Raw genomic sequence first — 23,790 nt, 5'->3', positions numbered from 1 at the left:
GCAATGGAACGCTGGCTGCGCGTGTCATAATAGGCTCTGAGCCTTTATATACCTGTGCACAGCAGCAGCCACCTTCAGTCTGCTGCTGGACAGCCAGCAGCAGCAGCAGCAGCAGGAGAGGTATGTAATCAGCAGCCCTCCTGCTAAGGGTAGACAGCTGCTCGTTCCACCCCACCCCCCGCCTTAATTGGTTCTCCTCCCTTCCAACGGTGTTGAGGCGGGTGGGAACAGCAGGGGGTGAAGGTGCTGTGTTTAAAGAGGTGGAGTTATGCAGATCTAAAACGCGTGGATTGCAGCAGCAGCAAGCCGAAAAGTGCAGGCATGTAAGGGATCTAGAGGTTGACAACATGTCTTCTTAACGGGAGTCCAGGAGCTCATCTCCACAAATGGACTTTTCAGGATCCTTGGGTGGCTCCGTAGTTTGAAACCAATTCTGGTTATCGCTTCTCGGCCTTTTGGCTAAGATCAAGTGTAGTATCTGTTCTTATCAGTTTAATATCTGATACGTCCCCTATCTGGGGACCATATATTAAATGGATTTTTAGAACAGGGAGATGGAAAAAGAGCTTGCTCTGTCCACTCCACGCATTGACCTGGTATTGCAGTATCTCCAGGACCGGTGCACCCCTTCTTTAATGCAGTTTCTAAAATCAGAAAGAATTGAATTCAATGTTTTTTGTTCATTTTGCTTGTTTGTCGGATTTTGGGATGGACTCTTTGGCTTTGCTTTTCTTCTCCTCATTGGATTTTTCATGTTCAAAGTTGCAGAAGCCAGATTACAAGCTCATTTTGGTTCAACTTCAGCAACTGTGCATTGCATTGCCATGTAATGTAATGAAATGCTATCTTTCTAGCTCTCCCTTTTTACTTCCTTTTGGATAAACAGACATATTAGGCAAGCATTTTGGAGCTTTCACCTAAATAACTACAGGTGGTGAGATAAGCTGCACAATATAATTGACCTTTCAGTATATTGTTGCACACACACCATCTATTTAGCAAATGCCCTTGTTATCAACAGCAGCCTTTTAAACTCACCTGAGCTAACAGGTATGTGCGCTGGTTACTCTGCTGCGCTTAAAATTTCTTTTTTGGTTTGCTACAATGCCTTTTCTGAAACGTTGTCTCCCTCTGCTGGAACACTGACTTCTTTCATTTAATGCCTGCAGACTATAAAAGAGAACCCAACCCAAAAAGTTTGGTTGATTAGTCTGTGGCATTCTGTTAAACTGTTGCTTATGGCGGTCTCTGTGAGCTTCTCAGCGACATTCAGCCAGCCAGGTATCCTGCCTGCAGTAGATGGAATGTGGCAATGGAACGCTGGCTGCGCGTGTCATAATAGGCTCTGAGCCTTTATATACCTGTGCACAGCAGCAGCCACCTTCAGTCTGCTGCTGGACAGCCAGCAGCAGCAGCAGCAGCAGCAGGAGAGGTATGTAATCAGCAGCCCTCCTGCTAAGGGTAGACAGCTGCTCGTTCCACCCCACCCCCCGCCTTAATTGGTTCTCCTCCCTTCCAACGGTGTTGAGGCGGGTGGGAACAGCAGGGGGTGAAGGTGCTGTGTTTAAAGAGGTGGAGTTATGCAGATCTAAAACGCGTGGATTGCAGCAGCAGCAAGCCGAAAAGTGCAGGCATGTAAGGGATCTAGAGGTTGACAACATGTCTTCTTAACGGGAGTCCAGGAGCTCATCTCCACAAATGGACTTTTCAGGATCCTTGGGTGGCTCCGTAGTTTGAAACCAATTCTGGTTATCGCTTCTCGGCCTTTTGGCTAAGATCAAGTGTAGTATCTGTTCTTATCAGTTTAATATCTGATACGTCCCCTATCTGGGGACCATATATTAAATGGATTTTTAGAACAGGGAGATGGAAAAAGAGCTTGCTCTGTCCACTCCACGCATTGACCTGGTATTGCAGTATCTCCAGGACCGGTGCACCCCTTCTTTAATGCAGTTTCTAAAATCAGAAAGAATTGAATTCAATGTTTTTTGTTCATTTTGCTTGTTTGTCGGATTTTGGGATGGACTCTTTGGCTTTGCTTTTCTTCTCCTCATTGGATTTTTCATGTTCAAAGTTGCAGAAGCCAGATTACAAGCTCATTTTGGTTCAACTTCAGCAACTGTGCATTGCATTGCCATGTAATGTAATGAAATGCTATCTTTCTAGCTCTCCCTTTTTACTTCCTTTTGGATAAACAGACATATTAGGCAAGCATTTTGGAGCTTTCACCTAAATAACTACAGGTGGTGAGATAAGCTGCACAATATAATTGACCTTTCAGTATATTGTTGCACACACACCATCTATTTAGCAAATGCCCTTGTTATCAACAGCAGCCTTTTAAACTCACCTGAGCTAACAGGTATGTGCGCTGGTTACTCTGCTGCGCTTAAAATTTCTTTTTTGGTTTGCTACAATGCCTTTTCTGAAACGTTGTCTCCCTCTGCTGGAACACTGACTTCTTTCATTTAATGCCTGCAGACTATAAAAGAGAACCCAACCCAAAAAGTTTGGTTGATTAGTCTGTGGCATTCTGTTAAACTGTTGCTTATGGCGGTCTCTGTGAGCTTCTCAGCGACATTCAGCCAGCCAGGTATCCTGCCTGCAGTAGATGGAATGTGGCAATGGAACGCTGGCTGCGCGTGTCATAATAGGCTCTGAGCCTTTATATACCTGTGCACAGCAGCAGCCACCTTCAGTCTGCTGCTGGACAGCCAGCAGCAGCAGCAGCAGCAGCAGGAGAGGTATGTAATCAGCAGCCCTCCTGCTAAGGGTAGACAGCTGCTCGTTCCACCCCACCCCCCGCCTTAATTGGTTCTCCTCCCTTCCAACGGTGTTGAGGCGGGTGGGAACAGCAGGGGGTGAAGGTGCTGTGTTTAAAGAGGTGGAGTTATGCAGATCTAAAACGCGTGGATTGCAGCAGCAGCAAGCCGAAAAGTGCAGGCATGTAAGGGATCTAGAGGTTGACAACATGTCTTCTTAACGGGAGTCCAGGAGCTCATCTCCACAAATGGACTTTTCAGGATCCTTGGGTGGCTCCGTAGTTTGAAACCAATTCTGGTTATCGCTTCTCGGCCTTTTGGCTAAGATCAAGTGTAGTATCATTTGAAAAGGCAGTTTTGTCCTTGGGCTGCCCTAGTAAATTGATGCATATTACACACTGGTTTGGTGCACTTGTTAGTACGCCAGGTGGCTCATAGAGTTATCTGATGGAAAACATGGCCCTCCAGGATCGAAGTCACTAGTCTGGGTAAGTGTGAGGGCTTTGGAGCAATGTGCCCCAGGAGTAGGCGCCCTGGTGGGAGTCCAAGCTTACTGGGACTGGGAACCCCAGAAAACTTGGCTTCGTAGCACGCCGCACCTTTGCCAATCATACTTTCTGAGCAACCCCCCCTATTCCTGGCCTCCGGGCTAGGAAGGGGAATTTTTATAAACCCGGTCGGAGGTCCGGTCAGCTTTGGGCTGAGAAACCAACACAGGCTCCAGCTCCACTAGGGTGGCAGCCTAGATGGAAGCTGGGAGCACGAAAACGGCTCTTCTCCGGCTTCGGCTAGGGAGAGCATCGGAGATCCCTGACCCTCGCTGTGGCCTTCTGGCTCGGAGGGATGAGGATGGTTTATTGGGGACCCTCTCCTCCGGGAAGGGTCCACATGAATCCTCGCCTCGTGCGCTGTTTTGGTGTGACTTCGGTCACATTTTTCAGTGCCTTGGATGCAGCTTCAATCAAAAAATCTGTTCTTATCAGTTTAATATCTGATACGTCCCTTATCTGGGGACCATATATTAAATGGATTTTTAGAACAGGGAGATGGAAAAAGAGCTTGCTCTGTCCACTCCACGCATTGACCTGGTATTGCAGTATCTCCAGGACCGGTGCACCCCTTCTTTAATGCAGTTTCTAAAATCAGAAAGAATTGAATTCAATGTTTTTTGTTCATTTTGCTTGTTTGTCGGATTTTGGGATGGACTCTTTGGCTTTGCTTTTCTTCTCCTCATTGGATTTTTCATGTTCAAAGTTGCAGAAGCCAGATTACAAGCTCATTTTGGTTCAACTTCAGCAACTGTGCATTGCATTGCCATGTAATGTAATGAAATGCTATCTTTCTAGCTCTCCCTTTTTACTTCCTTTTGGATAAACAGACATATTAGGCAAGCATTTTGGAGCTTTCACCTAAATAACTACAGGTGGTGAGATAAGCTGCACAATATAATTGACCTTTCAGTATATTGTTGCACACACACCATCTATTTAGCAAATGCCCTTGTTATCAACAGCAGCCTTTTAAACTCACCTGAGCTAACAGGTATGTGCGCTGGTTACTCTGCTGCGCTTAAAATTTCTTTTTTGGTTTGCTACAATGCCTTTTCTGAAACGTTGTCTCCCTCTGCTGGAACACTGACTTCTTTCATTTAATGCCTGCAGACTATAAAAGAGAACCCAACCCAAAAAGTTTGGTTGATTAGTCTGTGGCATTCTGTTAAACTGTTGCTTATGGCGGTCTCTGTGAGCTTCTCAGCGACATTCAGCCAGCCAGGTATCCTGCCTGCAGTAGATGGAATGTGGCAATGGAACGCTGGCTGCGCGTGTCATAATAGGCTCTGAGCCTTTATATACCTGTGCACAGCAGCAGCCACCTTCAGTCTGCTGCTGGACAGCCAGCAGCAGCAGCAGCAGCAGCAGGAGAGGTATGTAATCAGCAGCCCTCCTGCTAAGGGTAGACAGCTGTTCGTTCCACCCCACCCCCCGCCTTAATTGGTTCTCCTCCCTTCCAACGGTGTTGAGGCGGGTGGGAACAGCAGGGGGTGAAGGTGCTGTGTTTAAAGAGGTGGAGTTATGCAGATCTAAAACGCGTGGATTGCAGCAGCAGCAAGCCGAAAAGTGCAGGCATGTAAGGGATCTAGAGGTTGACAACATGTCTTCTTAACGGGAGTCCAGGAGCTCATCTCCACAAATGGACTTTTCAGGATCCTTGGGTGGCTCCGTAGTTTGAAACCAATTCTGGTTATCGCTTCTCGGCCTTTTGGCTAAGATCAAGTGTAGTATCATTTGAAAAGGCAGTTTTGTCCTTGGGCTGCCCTAGTAAATTGATGCATATTACACACTGGTTTGGTGCACTTGTTAGTACGCCAGGTGGCTCATAGAGTTATCTGATGGAAAACATGGCCCTCCAGGATCGAAGTCACTAGTCTGGGTAAGTGTGAGGGCTTTGGAGCAATGTGCCCCAGGAGTAGGCGCCCTGGTGGGAGTCCAAGCTTACTGGGACTGGGAACCCCAGAAAGACTTGGCTTCGTAGCACGCCGCACCTTTGCCAATCATACTTTCTGAGCAACCCCCCCTATTCCTGGCCTCCGGGCTAGGAAGGGGAATTTTTATAAACCCGGTCGGAGGTCCGGTCAGCTTTGGGCTGAGAAACCAACACAGGCTCCAGCTCCACTAGGGTGGCAGCCTAGATGGAAGCTGGGAGCACGAAAACGGCTCTTCTCCGGCTTCGGCTAGGGAGAGCATCGGAGATCCCTGACCCTCGCTGTGGCCTTCTGGCTCGGAGGGATGAGGATGGTTTATTGGGGACCCTCTCCTCCGGGAAGGGTCCACATGAATCCTCGCCTCGTGCGCTGTTTTGGTGTGACTTCGGTCACATTTTTCAGTGCCTTGGATGCAGCTTCAATCAAAAAATCTGTTCTTATCAGTTTAATATCTGATACGTCCCTTATCTGGGGACCATATATTAAATGGATTTTTAGAACAGGGAGATGGAAAAAGAGCTTGCTCTGTCCACTCCACGCATTGACCTGGTATTGCAGTATCTCCAGGACCGGTGCACCCCTTCTTTAATGCAGTTTCTAAAATCAGAAAGAATTGAATTCAATGTTTTTTGTTCATTTTGCTTGTTTGTCGGATTTTGGGATGGACTCTTTGGCTTTGCTTTTCTTCTCCTCATTGGATTTTTCATGTTCAAAGTTGCAGAAGCCAGATTACAAGCTCATTTTGGTTCAACTTCAGCAACTGTGCATTGCATTGCCATGTAATGTAATGAAATGCTATCTTTCTAGCTCTCCCTTTTTACTTCCTTTTGGATAAACAGACATATTAGGCAAGCATTTTGGAGCTTTCACCTAAATAACTACAGGTGGTGAGATAAGCTGCACAATATAATTGACCTTTCAGTATATTGTTGCACACACACCATCTATTTAGCAAATGCCCTTGTTATCAACAGCAGCCTTTTAAACTCACCTGAGCTAACAGGTATGTGCGCTGGTTACTCTGCTGCGCTTAAAATTTCTTTTTTGGTTTGCTACAATGCCTTTTCTGAAACGTTGTCTCCCTCTGCTGGAACACTGACTTCTTTCATTTAATGCCTGCAGACTATAAAAGAGAACCCAACCCAAAAAGTTTGGTTGATTAGTCTGTGGCATTCTGTTAAACTGTTGCTTATGGCGGTCTCTGTGAGCTTCTCAGCGACATTCAGCCAGCCAGGTATCCTGCCTGCAGTAGATGGAATGTGGCAATGGAACGCTGGCTGCGCGTGTCATAATAGGCTCTGAGCCTTTATATACCTGTGCACAGCAGCAGCCACCTTCAGTCTGCTGCTGGACAGCCAGCAGCAGCAGCAGCAGCAGCAGGAGAGGTATGTAATCAGCAGCCCTCCTGCTAAGGGTAGACAGCTGCTCGTTCCACCCCACCCGCCGCCTTAATTGGTTCTCCTCCCTTCCAACGGTGTTGAGGCGGGTGGGAACAGCAGGGGGTGAAGGTGCTGTGTTTAAAGAGGTGGAGTTATGCAGATCTAAAACGCGTGGATTGCAGCAGCAGCAAGCCGAAAAGTGCAGGCATGTAAGGGATCTAGAGGTTGACAACATGTCTTCTTAACGGGAGTCCAGGAGCTCATCTCCACAAATGGACTTTTCAGGATCCTTGGGTGGCTCCGTAGTTTGAAACCAATTCTGGTTATCGCTTCTCGGCCTTTTGGCTAAGATCAAGTGTAGTATCTGTTCTTATCAGTTTAATATCTGATACGTCCCCTATCTGGGGACCATATATTAAATGGATTTTTAGAACAGGGAGATGGAAAAAGAGCTTGCTCTGTCCAATCCACGCATTGACCTGGTATTGCAGTATCTCCAGGACCGGTGCACCCCTTCTTTAATGCAGTTTCTAAAATCAGAAAGAATTGAATTCAATGTTTTTTGTTCATTTTGCTTGTTTGTCGGATTTTGGGATGGACTCTTTGGCTTTGCTTTTCTTCTCCTCATTGGATTTTTCATGTTCAAAGTTGCAGAAGCCAGATTACAAGCTCATTTTGGTTCAACTTCAGCAACTGTGCATTGCATTGCCATGTAATGTAATGAAATGCTATCTTTCTAGCTCTCCCTTTTTACTTCCTTTTGGATAAACAGACATATTAGGCAAGCATTTTGGAGCTTTCACCTAAATAACTACAGGTGGTGAGATAAGCTGCACAATATAATTGACCTTTCAGTATATTGTTGCACACACACCATCTATTTAGCAAATGCCCTTGTTATCAACAGCAGCCTTTTAAACTCACCTGAGCTAACAGGTATGTGCGCTGGTTACTCTGCTGCGCTTAAAATTTCTTTTTTGGTTTGCTACAATGCCTTTTCTGAAACGTTGTCTCCCTCTGCTGGAACACTGACTTCTTTCATTTAATGCCTGCAGACTATAAAAGAGAACCCAACCCAAAAAGTTTGGTTGATTAGTCTGTGGCATTCTGTTAAACTGTTGCTTATGGCGGTCTCTGTGAGCTTCTCAGCGACATTCAGCCAGCCAGGTATCCTGCCTGCAGTAGATGGAATGTGGCAATGGAACGCTGGCTGCGCGTGTCATAATAGGCTCTGAGCCTTTATATACCTGTGCACAGCAGCAGCCACCTTCAGTCTGCTGCTGGACAGCCAGCAGCAGCAGCAGCAGCAGCAGGAGAGGTATGTAATCAGCAGCCCTCCTGCTAAGGGTAGACAGCTGCTCGTTCCACCCCACCCCCCGCCTTAATTGGTTCTCCTCCCTTCCAACGGTGTTGAGGCGGGTGGGAACAGCAGGGGGTGAAGGTGCTGTGTTTAAAGAGGTGGAGTTATGCAGATCTAAAACGCGTGGATTGCAGCAGCAGCAAGCCGAAAAGTGCAGGCATGTAAGGGATCTAGAGGTTGACAACATGTCTTCTTAACGGGAGTCCAGGAGCTCATCTCCACAAATGGACTTTTCAGGATCCTTGGGTGGCTCCGTAGTTTGAAACCAATTCTGGTTATCGCTTCTCGGCCTTTTGGCTAAGATCAAGTGTAGTATCATTTGAAAAGGCAGTTTTGTCCTTGGGCTGCCCTAGTAAATTGATGCATATTACACACTGGTTTGGTGCACTTGTTAGTACGCCAGGTGGCTCATAGAGTTATCTGATGGAAAACATGGCCCTCCAGGATCGAAGTCACTAGTCTGGGTAAGTGTGAGGGCTTTGGAGCAATGTGCCCCAGGAGTAGGCGCCCTGGTGGGAGTCCAAGCTTACTGGGACTGGGAACCCCAGAAAGACTTGGCTTCGTAGCACGCCGCACCTTTGCCAATCATACTTTCTGAGCAACCCCCCCTATTCCTGGCCTCCGGGCTAGGAAGGGGAATTTTTATAAACCCGGTCGGAGGTCCGGTCAGCTTTGGGCTGAGAAACCAACACAGGCTCCAGCTCCACTAGGGTGGCAGCCTAGATGGAAGCTGGGAGCACGAAAACGGCTCTTCTCCGGCTTCGGCTAGGGAGAGCATCGGAGATCCCTGACCCTCGCTGTGGCCTTCTGGCTCGGAGGGATGAGGATGGTTTATTGGGGACCCTCTCCTCCGGGAAGGGTCCACATGAATCCTCGCCTCGTGCGCTGTTTTGGTGTGACTTCGGTCACATTTTTCAGTGCCTTGGATGCAGCTTCAATCAAAAAATCTGTTCTTATCAGTTTAATATCTGATACGTCCCTTATCTGGGGACCATATATTAAATGGATTTTTAGAACAGGGAGATGGAAAAAGAGCTTGCTCTGTCCACTCCACGCATTGACCTGGTATTGCAGTATCTCCAGGACCGGTGCACCCCTTCTTTAATGCAGTTTCTAAAATCAGAAAGAATTGAATTCAATGTTTTTTGTTCATTTTGCTTGTTTGTCGGATTTTGGGATGGACTCTTTGGCTTTGCTTTTCTTCTCCTCATTGGATTTTTCATGTTCAAAGTTGCAGAAGCCAGATTACAAGCTCATTTTGGTTCAACTTCAGCAACTGTGCATTGCATTGCCATGTAATGTAATGAAATGCTATCTTTCTAGCTCTCCCTTTTTACTTCCTTTTGGATAAACAGACATATTAGGCAAGCATTTTGGAGCTTTCACCTAAATAACTACAGGTGGTGAGATAAGCTGCACAATATAATTGACCTTTCAGTATATTGTTGCACACACACCATCTATTTAGCAAATGCCCTTGTTATCAACAGCAGCCTTTTAAACTCACCTGAGCTAACAGGTATGTGCGCTGGTTACTCTGCTGCGCTTAAAATTTCTTTTTTGGTTTGCTACAATGCCTTTTCTGAAACGTTGTCTCCCTCTGCTGGAACACTGACTTCTTTCATTTAATGCCTGCAGACTATAAAAGAGAACCCAACCCAAAAAGTTTGGTTGATTAGTCTGTGGCATTCTGTTAAACTGTTGCTTATGGCGGTCTCTGTGAGCTTCTCAGCGACATTCAGCCAGCCAGGTATCCTGCCTGCAGTAGATGGAATGTGGCAATGGAACGCTGGCTGCGCGTGTCATAATAGGCTCTGAGCCTTTATATACCTGTGCACAGCAGCAGCCACCTTCAGTCTGCTGCTGGACAGCCAGCAGCAGCAGCAGCAGCAGCAGGAGAGGTATGTAATCAGCAGCCCTCCTGCTAAGGGTAGACAGCTGCTCGTTCCACCCCACCCGCCGCCTTAATTGGTTCTCCTCCCTTCCAACGGTGTTGAGGCGGGTGGGAACAGCAGGGGGTGAAGGTGCTGTGTTTAAAGAGGTGGAGTTATGCAGATCTAAAACGCGTGGATTGCAGCAGCAGCAAGCCGAAAAGTGCAGGCATGTAAGGGATCTAGAGGTTGACAACATGTCTTCTTAACGGGAGTCCAGGAGCTCATCTCCACAAATGGACTTTTCAGGATCCTTGGGTGGCTCCGTAGTTTGAAACCAATTCTGGTTATCGCTTCTCGGCCTTTTGGCTAAGATCAAGTGTAGTATCTGTTCTTATCAGTTTAATATCTGATACGTCCCCTATCTGGGGACCATATATTAAATGGATTTTTAGAACAGGGAGATGGAAAAAGAGCTTGCTCTGTCCACTCCACGCATTGACCTGGTATTGCAGTATCTCCAGGACCGGTGCACCCCTTCTTTAATGCAGTTTCTAAAATCAGAAAGAATTGAATTCAATGTTTTTTGTTCATTTTGCTTGTTTGTCGGATTTTGGGATGGACTCTTTGGCTTTGCTTTTCTTCTCCTCATTGGATTTTTCATGTTCAAAGTTGCAGAAGCCAGATTACAAGCTCATTTTGGTTCAACTTCAGCAACTGTGCATTGCATTGCCATGTAATGTAATGAAATGCTATTGTAGCACCCTGAGGATTCGGCTGCTACAGGAGTATTGCACCTCAACCCAGAGGTGTGATATTCCACTCCCGGGTAAGGAAGGAGTGTGGATCTGAGCTCGGTAGGCTGCATGCACTACACACATCCCATTTCCGAGGAGCAGACCGACGGTACTCCCACTTAGAAATGTGCAGGTACGACCGAGTCTGTTCCTGGCTGGAGTGGGAGGGGGGTGGTACATCCCAAGTAGTGTAGGGGCAAATAGGGGGAGCAGCCTGGGTAAAGATAGGAGCTCATTGGGTGCTGGTCACCTGAGCTCACACATAGAGGGTGTATATAAGGTGTGCACCATCAAAGATCAGGGTCAGTCAGCCACAGTCAGTCAGTCTGTCAGCCTTTGCAGAGGAGTCACAGGAAGAGGAGCAGAGCAGATCCAGAGAGAGAGAGGAGAAAGAAAGAGAGACCCAGAGGGGGAAGCAGAAGAGAGGACTCTAAGACCCCAAATTCAAACAACGGGTGAAGAGCCGGCATTAGGGTACCGGAACCCAAGCTGGTGGGGGCAAAAACACACCCCAGCCAGAGACCGGAGGCCGTGGGCAGCGTCTGCCACGGCCACCCACCACATCCACCACGAAGGCATACCACACGGAGGGTCAGGGAACCCAAGGTCAAGGGTCACCCAACAGAAGGCCCGAGGGAGCTGGACCTGGGTGGATCAATAGTGGGGACGGCCAGAGAAAGGACAGAAGGAGAGCTCAGGGTCACGCTCCGGACTCGCTTGGGGGTTGGCTGGATCCAGGACCTGGTGGACGCAGCACGGCTCGGGAGGTCACTTGAAGCTGGAGTGACCGGAACATCAGCAGTGAGTAAATACCCTAAAACTGCACAACCCGACTCTGTCTTCCTTTAACATCTATGCTGCACCACTACAACCCCCATCCTCTGCACCTGACCCCTGAGGCTATACCCCACCCGTTGGGGGTTATACCACCAAAAGCTGCACCTACACCATCAGCCTCAGCGGACCCTGCTGCAGCGGCGGCCATAGTGACCGCAACACAACGGGTGGCGTAGTCGACATTAAGAACTTATAACATCTGTAGGACTGCCACATACAACTGAGTTTGACACCCTGGGCACGGACCGGGTCACAGCCACTCGGAAGACTACAACCCCCATCTGATCCGGCTCCGGATATTCCCCCTAAAGAATATGGCCCAGGGGGCGCGTCACTATCTTTCTAGCTCTCCCTTTTTACTTCCTTTTGGATAAACAGACATATTAGGCAAGCATTTTGGAGCTTTCACCTAAATAACTACAGGTGGTGAGATAAGCTGCACAATATAATTGACCTTTCAATATATTGTTGCACACACACCATCTATTTAGCAAATGCCCTTGTTATCAACAGCAGCCTTTTAAACTCACCTGAGCTAACAGGTATGTGCGCTGGTTACTCTGCTGCGCTTAAAATTTCTTTTTTGGTTTGCTACAATGCCTTTTCTGAAACGTTGTCTCCCTCTGCTGGAACACTGACTTCTTTCATTTAATGCCTGCAGACTATAAAAGAGAACCCAACCCAAAAAGTTTGGTTGATTAGTCTGTGGCATTCTGTTAAACTGTTGCTTATGGCGGTCTCTGTGAGCTTCTCAGCGACATTCAGCCAGCCAGGTATCCTGCCTGCAGTAGATGGAATGTGGCAATGGAACGCTGGCTGCGCGTGTCATAATAGGCTCTGAGCCTTTATATACCTGTGCACAGCAGCAGCCACCTTCAGTCTGCTGCTGGACAGCCAGCAGCAGCAGCAGCAGCAGGAGAGGTATGTAATCAGCAGCCCTCCTGCTAAGGGTAGACAGCTGCTCGTTCCACCCCACCCCCCGCCTTAATTGGTTCTCCTCCCTTCCAACGGTGTTGAGGCGGGTGGGAACAGCAGGGGGTGAAGGTGCTGTGTTTAAAGAGGTGGAGTTATGCAGATCTAAAACGCGTGGATTGCAGCAGCAGCAAGCCGAAAAGTGCAGGCATGTAAGGGATCTAGAGGTTGACAACATGTCTTCTTAACGGGAGTCCAGGAGCTCATCTCCACAAATGGACTTTTCAGGATCCTTGGGTGGCTCCGTAGTTTGAAACCAATTCTGGTTATCGCTTCTCGGCCTTTTGGCTAAGATCAAGTGTAGTATCTGTTCTTATCAGTTTAATATCTGATACGTCCCCTATCTGGGGACCATATATTAAATGGATTTTTAGAACAGGGAGATGGAAAAAGAGCTTGCTCTGTCCACTCCACGCATTGACCTGGTATTGCAGTATCTCCAGGACCGGTGCACCCCTTCTTTAATGCAGTTTCTAAAATCAGAAAGAATTGAATTCAATGTTTTTTGTTCATTTTGCTTGTTTGTCGGATTTTGGGATGGACTCTTTGGCTTTGCTTTTCTTCTCCTCATTGGATTTTTCATGTTCAAAGTTGCAGAAGCCAGATTACAAGCTCATTTTGGTTCAACTTCAGCAACTGTGCATTGCATTGCCATGTAATGTAATGAAATGCTATCTTTCTAGCTCTCCCTTTTTACTTCCTTTTGGATAAACAGACATATTAGGCAAGCATTTTGGAGCTTTCACCTAAATAACTACAGGTGGTGAGATAAGCTGCACAATATAATTGACCTTTCAGTATATTGTTGCACACACACCATCTATTTAGCAAATGCCCTTGTTATCAACAGCAGCCTTTTAAACTCACCTGAGCTAACAGGTATGTGCGCTGGTTACTCTGCTGCGCTTAAAATTTCTTTTTTGGTTTGCTACAATGCCTTTTCTGAAACGTTGTCTCCCTCTGCTGGAACACTGACTTCTTTCATTTAATGCCTGCAGACTATAAAAGAGAACCCAACCCAAAAAGTTTGGTTGATTAGTCTGTGGCATTCTGTTAAACTGTTGCTTATGGCGGTCTCTGTGAGCTTCTCAGCGACATTCAGCCAGCCAGGTATCCTGCCTGCAGTAGATGGAATGTGGCAATGGAACGCTGGCTGCGCGTGTCATAATAGGCTCTGAGCCTTTATATACCTGTGCACAGCAGCAGCCACCTTCAGTCTGCTGCTGGACAGCCAGCAGCAGCAGCAGCAGCAGCAGGAGAGGTATGTAATTGTGACACCCCAGGGGTCTGGTTGCCACAGTGATAGAGATATTACGTCTGAGAGCAGGTGGGAGGTCCTTTGGTCAGGGATCCTGTGCATGCCACACCTCCTGCCCAGTCTTGGGAGGGGAAGGACTTCCCCTATATAAACCCAGGGCTGAGGCAGAGTGAGTGAGAAAGAAGACAGAACAAGAGTAGAGAAGAGAAGCAGCATAGCAAGAAACATCAGGAGCTCTGTGGGGAGCAGTGTTACAAGGAGTCAGGGGCTGGCAGCTGCAGAGCTCGCCCTGACTGAGAAGATTTCTAACCGGACCCGGAGTCCGAGGCTGTGGGGACTAACTCCTACCTAGCAGCAGAAACCGTCCGGCAGAGGATTTCAGGTCCTCTGGCCCAGAAGCCCGAAGGCACGGTCACACGCGTGGGACCAGCACCGCCATCGTGGAGCGGAAGCCATTAGAAGGCCCCGAGTCACCGGCCATACGGGTGAGCACCACACGGTACACTCAGGGACGTGGGCTACTTATTCCCGCCTCTAGCAAGGTAGCCAGAAGAGTACAGTTAGTTGGGAAGGCCTACAACTCCGCCTGGCCAGGGGAAATCCCATCTGCTCAAGGACTGACCAGGCCCCTATCACTAGCAAGTACTCCGGGAGGGTCTATCTTTGTCACCAGTAAAGACCCTGAACTACACCGCACCGTCTCTGAGTGGTTCCTGCTACCCCCATGATCCACGTCGGCCGCCCTGAGGCCATACCCCTCCCGTTGGGGGTTATACCATCCACGCTGCACCATCCTTCCACCGGCCTCAGCGGTCTGCCCTGCAGCGGCAGCTCCATAGCTGCATTCAACGGGTGGCGTAGTCACCAACCATCTACTGCTAGTACATCGCCGCTCAGTTTGACTCCCTGGGCACGGACCGGGTCGCCGCCACGAGACTACAACCCTCAAGAGATCCGGCTCCGGGTAAGCTCCCGCGTGCGCAACGCAGCGCGACACAGGCCCAGGGGCGCGTCACCTTTGGCGTAGTCGGCAGGATTTCGTGCCCGCAACCACCGGGTACTGCGTGCCTGAAAAAGAGACTTTTCAAACTTACCTGTGGTGAAGATTCCCGCCATCCGGCGCCATCTTCAGCCTTCTTCCCGCCATCGGTGAAGTTTCCCGCCATCCGGCGCCATCTTCTGCCTTCTTCCCGCCATCCGTGGAGTTTTCCCGCCATTGGACGCCATCTTGAGGACGCCGCGCGGGAAGAAGAGGGGCGTGGACTCCGAAAGCGCGCGAGAACTGAAGCCCCGCCTCACGTCCGGACGTTGCGTAAGGTCCTGGAAGGAGCCCAGCAGACGCCGACGTCACGGGAGCGCGACGGAAGGTCCTCAACCCTGACGATCCACTGCGGAGCCGCGGCCTACGGAACAGGATCATCGCAAGGTAGGCCACGGTCCACTAGGGGGGAGGAAGATGTCGGATACGGAGGAGAGCTTCACTGCCTCAACCCCCGCCAGCGCCACCGCTGCTGCAGTTATGCCCTTCACCATGCCCTATATCCCGGGAGCAGCTTGGCTACCCCAGTACTCAGGGGAGTCACATACCCTGCATGACTTTAGAGAAAAGCTGGATAGCCTCTTCCAGGTGTACCCCCTCACAGAAGAGCAAAAGGTGAGCATCCTGGTGGCCCAACTAACTGGGGCAGCCAAAAGGGAAGTAAAATCCTGGCCACCTGGGAGGAAGACTGTCGCAGGGATACTAACCCGGCTGAAGGACACCTTTGATACCCGCACCTCAGCTGAGATTAAGCTTAGATTCTACGGGTGCAAGCAGCGAGCGCATGAGAGTATAAGGGACTATGCACTAAACCTACAAGAGGCCCTGAGGGCCATAAAGCAGACCGACCCTGATGGGGTGGGAAACGAGGACAGGCTGTTGACTGAACAATTTATAGAGGGTTTATATTGCAATGCCCACCGAACCCAGTTGCGGGCAATGGCCTTACAGGATCCCCATCTAGACTTTGCACAGTTCAAGGACAGAGCCATCCGGGTGCTCCGAGAACCGGCACCGGGTGGCGTTGTGACCCACAGGCGCCCAGCTATCACTTACCACCAGGAGGCGGCGCCCTTGTCGGCAGGGCCTGTGGGAGCTGATGCGCAGGCTTTGGACAATGACCCGGCTCCAGACCTACGCCATCAGGTCCAAGAGCTAGCTAAGAGCGTTGCTGCGCTAACCCGAACTGTGCAGTCTTTACAGGTTTCCACCCCAGGGAAGATCCAGTTGGCATCCGGACCGGAGGACATCCCGTGGCGTCGACCAAGGAGGACCCCACCGGCCAGAGGAAGACCCAGTGACCGATACAGCGAGGACGGACGACCCATCTGCCGCCGCTGCAATCAACCCGGACATATGGAAAGGTACTGTTCTTTAAACGGGCACAACCTGGGGTAGAGGGCCAACCCCCAGGAAAAAGATCACCAGGCCCATCGAACTGGCGCGACAGATATGTGGGAGGACGTCCAGTCTTGCCTGTGGTACTGGATGGCATTCCCATGAGTGCCCTACTGGACACCGGGTCACAGGTCACCACCATCCCGTACGTGCTCTTTAAGCAGTACTGGAATGACTCGGATATTACCCGCTACCCTGACGACGACTTGAGTATCATCGCCAGCAATGGCCAGCCCGTGCCACAAATCGGATTTAAAGAGGTGACCATCAAAATCGGTAGAGTCGAACTGGCAGCACAGGGACTGATCATTGTAGACATTGACAAACATGAGAGCCACCCAAAAATAACTCTAGGAACTAATGTAATTGAGAATTGTCTTGCAGAAGTGATTTTCCTTCTACAGCAGGTTGCCAAGAACGCCAGCTCCGGCGAGCAGCGAGTGCTCCAGAAAGAGATCCGGGCACTGATGCGACGGCAACAGGTGGAACTCTCCGGCGGTGAGATTGGTAGCGTAAGAATGTGTGACCCTTTCCCTATTGCCATGCCCCCAAAAAGTGAAATGATGATTTGGTGCCGGGCAGCTATTGGTCTGAGAGGTAGAGATTACCAGGCAATGGTAGAACCAGTTTACTCAGACAGTAGGCCCACCATTTTGACAGCACGGGGGGTGGTCAATGTACGCCATGGGAGGGTGCCCGTTCGCATAATCAATATCGGGGAGAGGGAAGTGTACCTGCCCCGGTATGCCACGCTAGCAAAATTATATACCATCAACCAAAACTCTATACAGTCTGTGGAACCCTTGCCTCCATCTCACCCGGAGGAAGGTAACGGCTCTAAGAAAGTAATGGAGGATTGGTGTCAGCAACTACACTTGGGAACTGACTCCACTCCCTCCCACCAGAAACAGGGAGTCTACCGGGTGGTTCAAGAGTATGAGAGAGTGTTTAGTAAACACCCGTTAGACTTCGGGCGAGTCAAGGGGGTAGAACACCGCATCCCCACGGGAGATCATCCTCCCATAAAAGAGAGGTATCGACCCGTACCCCCTGCACATTACCAACACGCCAAGGGGATGCTTAGAGACATGAAGGAGGCTGGGGTAATCCGGGATAGCTGTAGCCCCTGGGCAGCCCCGCTAGTTTTAGTCAAAAAGAAAGACAACACCATGAGGATGTGTGTAGATTACCGGAAAATCAACCGTATCACACACAAGGATGCGTACCCCTTACCAAGGATAGAGGAGTCATTGGCTGCTTTAAGGTCTGCTAACTTCTTCTCTACCTTGGATCTCACTAGCGGGTACTGGCAGGTTCCTGTAGCAGAGGCGGACCGGGAGAAGACCGCATTCACCACCCCGATGGGACTTAGCGAGTTCACCTGCATGCCGTTCGGACTCTGCAACGCCCCAGGAACCTTCCAACGATTAATGGAGTGCTGTCTGGGCCACAGAAACTTCGAGACGGTCCTGTTGTACCTGGACGATGTCATCGTATACTCCAAAACTTATGAGGACCACCTGAAACACCTGGCGGAGGTGTTCGAAGCTCTGGCGAGTTACGGCCTAAAGGTGAAACCCTCCAAGTGTCACCTCCTGAAACCAAAGGTGCAGTACCTGGGACACGTGGTGAGCGCTGATGGAGTGGCTCCCGACCCCGATAAGATCACCGCAATTAAGGGATGGCCAAGCCCCTCCAGCATAAAAGAAGTGCGGCAGTTCCTCGGGTTGGTAGGCTACTACCGAAGGTTTATTCCCGGTTTCACCAAAAAGGCAGCGCCTATGCAGGACCTCCTGATAGGCCAGTCCCGGAAGGCCAAGAACCAGAAGCCGCCCTTCAAATGGGAAGAGCTAGAAGAAGAGTCCTTCCGCCAGCTGAAGATGGCCCTCACGGGGGATGAAATCTTGGCGTACCCGGATTATAGCCAGCCCTTCATCCTCTACACCGACGCCAGTAACATCGGGCTAGGAGCCGTACTGTCCCAGATCCAGCAGGGGAAAGAACGAGTAATCGCCTACGCCAGCCGAAAACTGCGACCCACCGAAAGGAACCCCGAGAATTACAGCTCATTTAAGCTGGAGTTCCTGGCCGTAGTATGGGCAGTCACCGAGCGCTTTAAGCATTACCTCGCTTCTTCCCGGTTCACCGTGTACACGGATAACAACCCGTTGACACACCTGGACACGGCAAGACTCGGTGCCCTGGAGCAGAGGTGGATGGCCCGTCTGACCAACTACGAGTTCACAGTCAAATACCGGGCAGGACGCTCCAATACCAATGCGGACGCCCTGTCCAGGATGCCCAACCTGCCGGACGGAGGAGAAGATCCGGAGGGACTGGAAGAAGTTGAACTCCCTGCGTTCCACCGTCATGGGACTATTCAGTATTCCCACCAGGTAAGGAGTAAGCAGACTGCTACGTTGAACCCCTTACCCCACTACAACTGGGCGGAAACGCAAGACAGCGACCCTGCCGTCCGACTGGTGAAGGAGATGCTGACTCGGCCGGAGGCTCGCCTTGAACCAGACGCTCCGGAGGAAGCCAAACAACTATGGGCAGAGAAGAGTCGACTGTTCCTTTACAAAGGGAAGTTGTGCCGCAGAATGGTTAACTCCCGGACGCATGAATTACTCTGGCAAGTAGTGGTGCCACGAAGAGACGCAGCCATGGTGATGGAGGCATACCACGACGGAGCTGGACACTTCGGGTGGAAGAAGCTGGAGTTCCTGCTGCGCGAGCGATTCCACTGGGTAGGCATGAGGGGAACCATTGAGAAGTGGTGCAGAGACTGTGGCCCGTGCAACCTGAGAAGGAAGGACCGCGCCAGCCAGAAGACTCCCCTGCAGTCCATCGTCACCCGGCAACCGTTGGAACTGGTAGCCTTGGATCATGTAAAACTGACCCCAAGCAGAAGTGGCTACGTCTACGCGTTAACCATCGTGGATCATTACTCCCGGTTTCTGGTTGTCGTCCCCGTCAAGGACTTAACGGCTCAAACAGCAGCTAGAGCCTTCCAGCAGCACTTTTGCCGTCCACACGGGTACCCGGACCAAGTGCTGACGGACCAGGGACCTGCCTTTGAAGCGGAGGTCTTCCAGGAATTCTGCAATCTGTATGGCTGCCGGAAGATAAGGACGACACCCTACCATCCGCAGACTAATGGACTTTGTGAAAAAATGAACCAGGTGGTAATGGATCTTCTAAAAACGTTGCCCCTGGAAGAACGCAGTCTGTGGCCTGAAAAGTTGCCCGATCTGGTGGACCTATACAACCACATCCCGGTAGGTTCCACCAACTGTACCCCGGCTTACCTAATGAGGGCAAGACCTGGTAAGTTACCTGTTGACCTGGAAATGGGAGTCCTGACACCCGAGGACACTTCACCAGAAACAGACTGGGACACAGAGAGGCAGCAGCAGTACCGGAGAGTACAGGAGAGCGTGGAGCGAAGTCTCTGTCAGGCTAGGGAAAGACAAGAGAAAACTTATAACCAGTATGCTCCCGCTGTTCCCCTGGTACCCGGAGAGCAGGTCTTGAAGAGGAAGAGACGGCTCCACAAGTTGGACAACCAGTGGGAGAAGGACCCGTACACCGTACTGCCCTCAAGCCACGAAAACCCGAAGGTCTGTACCATCAGTAAAGACGGAGGGGAAACCACAGCCATTGTATCCCGGGACCACCTGAAGAAGTGTCCCGAACAACTGAGGAACCCTGAAGAGGAACAAGAAGACCATCGACCCGTAGAGGAAAGGGAAGATATGGTTAGTACCGTGCTCGGGGACTTCCCTCGGTCTTGGACTCAAGTCAATGGTGCAGTTGTGGTACCCGTACTCACCTTCCTCCAACCATCATCCCAAGAACCTACGGAGCAACAGGTAGAGCTGGAAGAACAGCCAGTCCAGGAGGCAGAAGACTCCACACAAGCAGAACAGGAGGATCAACCCTCTGCTTATAGTGAGCCTGCCGTACCCCTAGTGAGACAAAGAGCCGGTAGACAGCTGCCCAGTTTACCCTTGACAGCTCCTACACCCTGTAGTTCAGGGCCAGACAGTCAGCTCCGTAGGTCCACTAGGGCCACTAGAGGCCAGTTACCCGCACGCTGGAGGATTTGAAGTGTATAAATTGTTTTATTTATGTTTATCTGTGTATTGTTGCTTGTGTATAATTTTGTGTTTCCAGTTATTTTTAGGAATCCTTGGTGGATTTACCAGGAATCCTTGTACATAGTTGGAGCGTAACCCAGGATGGACTAGAGACTGTTAAGGACTCGGGGTAGGACAGACCCCTACCTGGTTACGTCTCCCTGTTTTGGTGAAATGGACACCTTGCTTTCTTCAAAGACTGCACCCGGTTACGGACATGCCGTGACCACCTTTATGTGTTTCTTTATTGTATTGTTATTGTTATATCTTGTTATGTTTTTCTAAAATATGTTTAGTCCCGGAGTACTAAATTTCACTAGGGGGGAATGTGACACCCCAGGGGTCCGGTTGCCACAGTGATAGAGATATTACGTCTGAGAGCAGGTGGGAGGTCCTTTGGTCAGGGATCCTGTGCATGCCACACCTCCTGCCCAGTCTTGGGAGGGGAAGGACTTCCCCTATATAAACCCGGGGCTGAGGCAGAGTGAGTGAGAAAGAAGACAGAACAAGAGTAGAGAAGAGAAGCAGCATAGCAAGAAACATCAGGAGCTCTGTGGGGAGCAGTGTTACAAGGAGTCAGGGGCTGGCAGCTGCAGAGCTCGCCCTGACTGAGAAGATTTCTAACCGGACCCGGAGTCCGAGGCTGTGGGGACTAACTCCTACCTAGCAGCAGAAACCGTCCGGCAGAGGATTTCAGGTCCTCTGGCCCAGAAGCCCGAAGGCACGGTCACATGCGTGGGACCAGCACCGCCATCGTGGAGCGGAAGCCATTAGAAGGCCCCGAGTCACCGGCCATACGGGTGAGCACCACACGGTACACTCAGGGACGTGGGCTACTTATTCCCGCCTCTAGCAAGGTAGCCAGAAGAGTACAGTTAGTTGGGAAGGCCTACAACTCCGCCTGGCCAGGGGAAATCCCATCTGCTCAAGGACTGACCAGGCCCCTATCACTAGCAAGTACTCCGGGAGGGTCTATCTTTGTCACCAGTAAAGACCCTGAACTACACCGCACCGTCTCTGAGTGGTTCCTGCTACCCCCATCATCCACGTCGGCCGCCCTGAGGCCATACCCCTCCCGTTGGGGGTTATACCATCCACGCTGCACCATCCTTCCACCGGCCTCAGCGGTCTGCCCTGCAGCGGCAGCTCCATAGCTGCATTCAATGGGTGGCGTAGTCACCAACCATCTACTGCTAGTACATCGCCGCTCAGTTTGACTCCCTGGGCACGGACCGGGTCGCCGCCACGAGACTACAACCCTCAAGAGATCCGGCTCCGGGTAAGCTCCCGCGTGCGCAACGCAGCGCGACACAGGCCCAGGGGCGCGTCATAATCAGCAGCCCTCCTGCTAAGGGTAGACAGCTGCTCGTTCCACCCCACCCCCCGCCTTAATTGGTTCTCCTCCCTTCCAATGGTGTTGAGGCGGGTGGGAACAGCAGGGGGTGAAGGTGCTGTGTTTAAAGAGGTGGAGTTATGCCGATCTAAAACGCGTGGATTGCAGCAGCAGCAAGCCGAAAAGTGCAGGCATGTAAGGGATCTAGAGGTTGACAACATGTCTTCTTAACGGGAGTCCAGGAGCTCATCTCCACAAATGGACTTTTCAGGATCCTTGGGTGGCTCCGTAGTTTGAAACCAATTCTGGTTATCGCTTCTCGGCCTTTTGGCTAAGATCAAGTGTAGTATCTGTTCTTATCAGTTTAATATCTGATACGTCCCCTATCTGGGGACCATATATTAAATGGATTTTTAGAACAGGGAGATGGAAAAAGAGCTTGCTCTGTCCACTCCACGCATTGACCTGGTATTGCAGTATCTCCAGGACCGGTGCACCCCTTCTTTAATGCAGTTTCTAAAATCAGAAAGAATTGAATTCAATGTTTTTTGTTCATTTTGCTTGTTTGTCGGATTTTGGGATGGACTCTTTGGCTTTGCTTTTCTTCTCCTCATTGGATTTTTCATGTTCAAAGTTGCAGAAGCCAGATTACAAGCTCATTTTGGTTCAACTTCAGCAACTGTGCATTGCATTGCCATGTAATGTAATGAAATGCTATCTTTCTAGCTCTCCCTTTTTACTTCCTTTTGGATAAACAGACATATTAGGCAAGCATTTTGGAGCTTTCACCTAAATAACTACAGGTGGTGAGATAAGCTGCACAATATAATTGACCTTTCAGTATATTGTTGCACACACACCATCTATTTAGCAAATGCCCTTGTTATCAACAGCAGCCTTTTAAACTCACCTGAGCTAACAGGTATGTGCGCTGGTTACTCTGCTGCGCTTAAAATTTCTTTTTTGGTTTGCTACAATGCCTTTTCTGAAACGTTGTCTCCCTCTGCTGGAACACTGACTTCTTTCATTTAATGCCTGCAGACTATAAAAGAGAACCCAACCCAAAAAGTTTGGTTGATTAGTCTGTGGCATTCTGTTAAACTGTTGCTTATGGCGGTCTCTGTGAGCTTCTCAGCGACATTCAGCCAGCCAGGTATCCTGCCTGCAGTAGATGGAATGTGGCAATGGAACGCTGGCTGCGCGTGTCATAATAGGCTCTGAGCCTTTATATACCTGTGCACAGCAGCAGCCACCTTCAGTCTGCTGCTGGACAGCCAGCAGCAGCAGCAGGAGAGGTATGTAATCAGCAGCCCTCCTGCTAAGGGTAGACAGCTGCTCGTTCCACCCCACCCCCCGCCTTAATTGGTTCTCCTCCCTTCCAACGGTGTTGAGGCGGGTGGGAACAGCAGGGGGTGAAGGTGCTGTGTTTAAAGAGGTGGAGTTATGCAGATCTAAAACGCGTGGATTGCAGCAGCAGCAAGCCGAAAAGTGCAGGCATGTAAGGGATCTAGAGGTTGACAACATGTCTTCTTAACGGGAGTCCAGGAGCTCATCTCCACAAATGGACTTTTCAGGATCCTTGGGTGGCTCCGTAGTTTGAAACCAATTCTGGTTATCGCTTCTCGGCCTTTTGGCTCAGACCTAGTGTTTGGACAAGAGGTTCCTTGTGTACTAGCCCTCGGCCTTCCAGCATCGCCACTTCGGTGGCTTAAGCTGGATGCTGCTATAGGGGGAGAGTGAGGAGGAAACGAGAAGGCGATTCCTGAAGCGACCATGGGTGTCAAGCTTCGCTTTGCTGGGACCGGGGATCCCCGGGTCAAGAATGCTTTCCGTATCGAGGTCTCTGAGGAGAAGAAGGACCATTTCTCGTTGTCATACCTGGTCAACGCCATTTTCTATGAAATCCTGAAGATCCAGAAGTCGGAGATCATCTGTTTGCAGGAGTTCAGAAGGGAGCATAGGTACGTCTTGGTGCTTTCTTCTATGGCGGCTTGCCAAAACCTTTTCAAAACTCTTCAAGTCCTTTCAGAGCACCCTCAGCTGGATGGACTTATCTTCACTGTACTCTACTCTAAGGGGGATATCCCGGTGGTAGTATTCATGCACAACCCCTTTATCTCCCGGGATGATATCACTGCATTCCTGAGAAGACACTGCATT

General features: G+C 50.1%; 9 non-coding genes and 3 pseudogenes across 9 annotated transcripts; all 12 read left to right on the top strand.

The window, feature by feature from the left end:
• Positions 1 to 439: 439 nt before the first annotated feature.
• On the top strand, positions 440 to 630 carry LOC141207071 (U2 spliceosomal RNA). The gene has a single exon (XR_012277496.1). It is a non-coding gene; the product is annotated as a U2 spliceosomal RNA (small nuclear RNA).
• A 1,121-nt stretch (positions 631 to 1,751) lies between these two features.
• Positions 1,752 to 1,942, top strand: LOC141207070 (U2 spliceosomal RNA). The gene has a single exon (XR_012277495.1). It is a non-coding gene; the product is annotated as a U2 spliceosomal RNA (small nuclear RNA).
• Positions 1,943 to 3,063: 1,121 nt separating this feature from the next.
• Positions 3,064 to 3,179, top strand: LOC141207368 (U2 spliceosomal RNA; annotated as a pseudogene).
• Positions 3,180 to 3,702: 523 nt separating this feature from the next.
• Positions 3,703 to 3,884, top strand: LOC141207259 (U2 spliceosomal RNA). Its single transcript, XR_012277676.1, has one exon. It is a non-coding gene; the product is annotated as a U2 spliceosomal RNA (small nuclear RNA).
• A 1,121-nt stretch (positions 3,885 to 5,005) lies between these two features.
• LOC141207367 (U2 spliceosomal RNA) lies at positions 5,006 to 5,121 on the top strand (annotated as a pseudogene).
• Positions 5,122 to 5,645: 524 nt separating this feature from the next.
• LOC141207258 (U2 spliceosomal RNA) lies at positions 5,646 to 5,827 on the top strand. The gene has a single exon (XR_012277675.1). It is a non-coding gene; the product is annotated as a U2 spliceosomal RNA (small nuclear RNA).
• Positions 5,828 to 6,948: 1,121 nt separating this feature from the next.
• Positions 6,949 to 7,139, top strand: LOC141207196 (U2 spliceosomal RNA). The gene has a single exon (XR_012277617.1). It is a non-coding gene; the product is annotated as a U2 spliceosomal RNA (small nuclear RNA).
• Positions 7,140 to 8,260: 1,121 nt separating this feature from the next.
• On the top strand, positions 8,261 to 8,376 carry LOC141207365 (U2 spliceosomal RNA; annotated as a pseudogene).
• Positions 8,377 to 8,900: 524 nt separating this feature from the next.
• On the top strand, positions 8,901 to 9,082 carry LOC141207257 (U2 spliceosomal RNA). The gene has a single exon (XR_012277674.1). It is a non-coding gene; the product is annotated as a U2 spliceosomal RNA (small nuclear RNA).
• Positions 9,083 to 10,203: 1,121 nt separating this feature from the next.
• On the top strand, positions 10,204 to 10,394 carry LOC141207069 (U2 spliceosomal RNA). Its single transcript, XR_012277494.1, has one exon. It is a non-coding gene; the product is annotated as a U2 spliceosomal RNA (small nuclear RNA).
• A 2,334-nt stretch (positions 10,395 to 12,728) lies between these two features.
• LOC141207067 (U2 spliceosomal RNA) lies at positions 12,729 to 12,919 on the top strand. Its single transcript, XR_012277492.1, has one exon. It is a non-coding gene; the product is annotated as a U2 spliceosomal RNA (small nuclear RNA).
• A 9,022-nt stretch (positions 12,920 to 21,941) lies between these two features.
• On the top strand, positions 21,942 to 22,132 carry LOC141207066 (U2 spliceosomal RNA). Its single transcript, XR_012277491.1, has one exon. It is a non-coding gene; the product is annotated as a U2 spliceosomal RNA (small nuclear RNA).
• Positions 22,133 to 23,790: the final 1,658 nt, after the last annotated feature.

This window comes from Phyllobates terribilis, unplaced genomic scaffold, assembly GCF_046119375.1.
Source record: "Phyllobates terribilis strain yellow unplaced genomic scaffold, ASM4611937v1 Scaffold_160__1_contigs__length_4322635, whole genome shotgun sequence".
Classification (NCBI taxonomy): domain Eukaryota; kingdom Metazoa; phylum Chordata; class Amphibia; order Anura; family Dendrobatidae; genus Phyllobates; species Phyllobates terribilis.
This window is presented reverse-complemented; position numbering and strand designations above follow the sequence as displayed.